At 39.2% G+C, this 4249-nt stretch overlaps 1 long non-coding RNA gene across 1 annotated transcript; it reads left to right on the forward strand.

Moving 5' to 3' along the window:
• Positions 1-237: 237 nt before the first annotated feature.
• LOC113013854 (uncharacterized) lies at positions 238-1912 on the forward strand. The gene is made up of 3 exons (XR_003270875.1): positions 238-312; positions 1477-1571; positions 1707-1912. It is a non-coding gene; the product is annotated as an uncharacterized LOC113013854 (long non-coding RNA).
• The last annotated feature ends 2337 nt before the right edge of the window (positions 1913-4249 follow it).

Consider the following 4249-nt stretch of genomic DNA (forward strand, 5'->3'; position numbering starts at 1 on the left):
TGTAACTGAAATAAATGTACTGAAAAATCTTGTATTGAAACCGAAAAAAAAATTGATAGTGAAAAACAATTAATTGAAACTGTAATTTTTTTGTTTTCGCTTACAATTTTTTTTTTCGGTTTCAATCCATTTTTTGGTTTCAATCTGCTGGCACTGTTTTGTCCGGGGGCGCGCTGGGGGCGGGGCGTGGTTTCCGACCCGCATGTATTTGCATACATTATAGAGGCCACTAGTGCTGACCAAGCTGCCATCTTTCTCTCTTCCCATCTTTCAATGGCTGCTTCAATTTCAGCTTGAACCTCCAAACCGCAAGTAAGTAATCATTTTTTGTCATCTTTTCTTCCTGTCCCACTCGACTGGACATTAGTTTAGTTTTTTTAGCTACATCTGGTGAAGTGGTAAAATGCTGGTATTAGCCTATACGTCGTAGCAAGCTAGCCTGAAGCTAATATTTGGTAATTTAGGGACACCCGTGTCTCTTCAGGAGTTGGAGGCCGGTGTTCTAGGAGCGGATCTCAGGATCTCAACAGGCAGTGTTGGGCAGTAACATAATACATGCACCAGCGTTACGTATTTAAAATACAAAATATGAGTAAATGTATCCGTTACAGTTACCGTTCAATAGGTGATATTGAGAATACAGTTAGTTTGTTGAAATATATCAATTACATGGCGGTATTTTCCTGTTTCATATGTTAGGCTATGGTCTCTCTATTTTTGGTAATTCCACGCTGGTGGAAACCCAAACACAAAACGCAATAAGAGCCTCTAAAAATTATTTTACAAAAATTATTTAATATGAAGGCAATAGCAGAGTATTACAGGCATCGCCCTAAACAATGTAGTCTCATGGGCAGTGTAGTCCGTGCTGCAGGGAGAATGGACTGCCATCCTGTCTGTGAGCGAGGGAGGGAGAGAAAGGAAAAGTATGAGCTGTCACGGAGCAGAAACGGGAGCTGGAAGCATGTAAATATATTAATAACCACTAAAGCCAAAAAGAGTGCCTGACGAGCCCAGCTGTAAGTAAGCTGTTAAGACTCAACTGTACACCGTGTTCGTGTTTTCCTCCGAAACATTAAGCAGCCTTTCAACGCCTCTCTCTGTCTCTCACTAGCAAACTTGACCCAGACAACAAAGTAAAGCTAGTTTTGAGCCCGACACGGAACCCGACGTATTAGTCAGAGGTCCCTTTACTACGGTTCGGAGCCGCTGACCTGTTTTATATACGCGCTGAATAGTTTTCTACACGAGATCGCTGCAAAAAGTGCAGCCTTACCTAATGTCCACCTACTGTTACTCATTTATATTAAGATTTTAACATCTAGTTGGTGTTGGTATGGCGAGTAGCCTTCAGTAATAGTAATAAATCACACAGCAATAGTACATTCATGTAGTTGTAAAGTATTCAGAATACATTACTTCTATAATCTTTGGTGGAATACATTTTAAAATTAACCTTCCCAACACTGTCAACAGGTTAGCACCTCATACCACAGTGCATCAAAGCAGTCTCATGAGTGCTGGGAAGGATGAGCCCAGAGCCCAAAACAGACAGTGCAGGAGATGACAAGGTTAGTAATTGTATGGTGAAAATTATACTTTGTTATCTTGATTGGCAAAAGAAAAGTAAATACAAAATCTGCTTCTCACATTTAGGGCATTTCCAAGATTTTTTTTTTTCAAAACTTCAATTTCTTTCATTACAGCTGTCCTGTGCCAGAAGTTCTGTTGACCCACAGTGAGAGGCATCATTTCAGAAACACCAGGAAGACTGAAACTTGTCGCCAGGATCAAGCAGGGCTCGTGATCTTCACCAGCAGCTCCCTCACAAGAAGGATAAACCCAGCATTTCATGAACACTGATGGAGACCTTTGCTTTGTGTAATGTTAGAAGTACTCAGATAATCCTCAGAGGGTGTCACGGCTGCCGAGGCGAGCCGTGTGGATTTAGGAGGAGGACCCAAGATGCAGGCAGTGGATGAGATACCGGTGGTTTTATTTACAGAGGTGTAGTGGCAAACAAACAGTGGGGCATAACAAACAACTAAAGACACCTAAACTGGGAGAACTAAAATAACAGACCTGGGAGCATATGACAATGGCTGATGAATAGCAGAGAGCCGCAGACGAGGAACAGGACACCGTGGAACACAGGGTAACAGACTGACACGGAGTTACACAGACTGACACGGAGGAACACAGACGAACCGGCAACAGGCAGGAGAACACACAGGGCTTAAATACACACACCAGTAATCAGGGGATGAGAGACAGGAGGGCAACACAGCTGGGAGGAATCTGGGCTGACGGGACAGGGGAAACGTAAACTGATCACACTCACATACGACACGGACCTTCACAATAAAACAGGAAACTCAGACACATGGAACCAGACAAGACATTGAACTAAACAGACAGGTTCACAAACAGATGGGGAGACACCATAGACAGACAGATACAGACGCAGACTCAGAGGCAGACCGAATATAACACAGAACCTAAACAATCATCTAGAAAATGATAACAAACTAAAAGTGCTGGGTCACCGACCCAGGACCATGACAGAGGGTCTGGACTTTTACATAATAGAATAGAATTCAACTTTGTTGTCATTGCACAGGTACAGGGCAATGAAATGCAGTTTGCATCCATCCAGAAGTGCTTTAGCCATGATATAGATATATTACAATATATATTAGCAATAATATAGATATGTAAGCATATTACAGAAATGGGTCTATTATGGTATGTTACAATGTACACGGTATGAAGTATGTTAAGAATATTCTATAAGTATGTACAGGCTGTAGTGAGTACAAACTATGTACAGGATATAAATGTGAAAAACTATACAGAAATCTGAGATATACAGTTATACAGAAATGTGAACTATGCAAGTTATAAACAGTAGTAGGATTAAAAATTATCATATGTACAGAATGATTATTTACACAGAATTATACAGTAGTGCAGTTAAGTAATAGCTATAGCTATAAGCTATAGTAATAGCTTTAAGTCCTGTAGAAAGTTAAATATATGTTGTGCTCACTGGTTACTCTGGTATGAATGACTCTGAATTACTTTATGATAAATAACACGCTATTGTCAAAAAACAGTGAAAGAATTCCAGATCACAAGTTTTTAGTTCAAATACTAGAGATGGCACGATACCACTTTTTTACGTCCGATACCGATACCGATATCATAAATTTGGATATCTTCCGATACCGATATGAATCCGATATAGTGTGTTTTAATCAACAAAACTGTTTTTTTAAATATCTTGCTGCATTTTGTATAAGTTCATACTCAAGTTTAAAACAACAACTACACTAAAGCTATTCTGTTATACCTGTATGCAAAAAAAAAAATTTCATTGTTCAGCAATACTGATCAATCTAATAAACTTAAACCTACACCATCCTCCCTATTCTGGTATTTTAAAGAGTACTTAGCGTAAATATTAAGCAACCTAACTAATAGGGTTCCAACTCCCAGCAACAACAAAAATAAATAAATAAAAAATAGGGAACCACCCCTCACGCTCCACCTCATGATGCTTAATCGACGTAATCAACCTTAATTTGATGCAGTGTGAAAAAAAAATGCACAGAAATAAATTATTTTTCAATATATTAAAATATTAAATAGATTCAACATCTTTCTTCAACAAAATTGCAGACTGCACAGATGGTACCGTCCCAAAGGAAAAAGTACTATAGCTTACTAGGGTATATTAGACTTAATAGTTACTATATACAGTAATGGACTTCTATTCATTTTACATCAAATTAAAACTTTGGGTGTCAGATAATTATTTATTAAAAGCTAGACATTTTAAATGAGAATAAGAAAGAAAAGTATGTCTTTGTGCCCCCTTTTCCCTGTTAATGCCCTATCGGCCCCCCTGGCTAAACTTTGCTAGATCCGCCCCTGCACAGTTACGTCAGCTGCGTAGAAAAAGATCCTCGAGTGGAAAGTAATATTAAATAAATTCTAACAACAGCTGATCAAGCTTAAACGTGCTGCTGTTGTTTATCCACTGGTTTCCTCTTTCTGGTGCAAAGTGGGCCAAAAACAAACAAGAGAGACGGACTCGCGACAGAAAAGCCGATCAGCTGATCATTAAGCAGTTTCATGATTGAAGTAGCAGCAAGAAGAGGCAGTCGCTTGTTAAGCTTAACGCAGGAATGCTTTACAAACATTCAGAGATGGACTTACACACTTGCTTTACTTCTCTCTGGGATAA

The sequence above is a fragment of the Astatotilapia calliptera genome, chromosome 20 (assembly GCF_900246225.1).
Source record: "Astatotilapia calliptera chromosome 20, fAstCal1.2, whole genome shotgun sequence".
NCBI lineage: Eukaryota > Metazoa > Chordata > Actinopteri > Cichliformes > Cichlidae > Astatotilapia > Astatotilapia calliptera.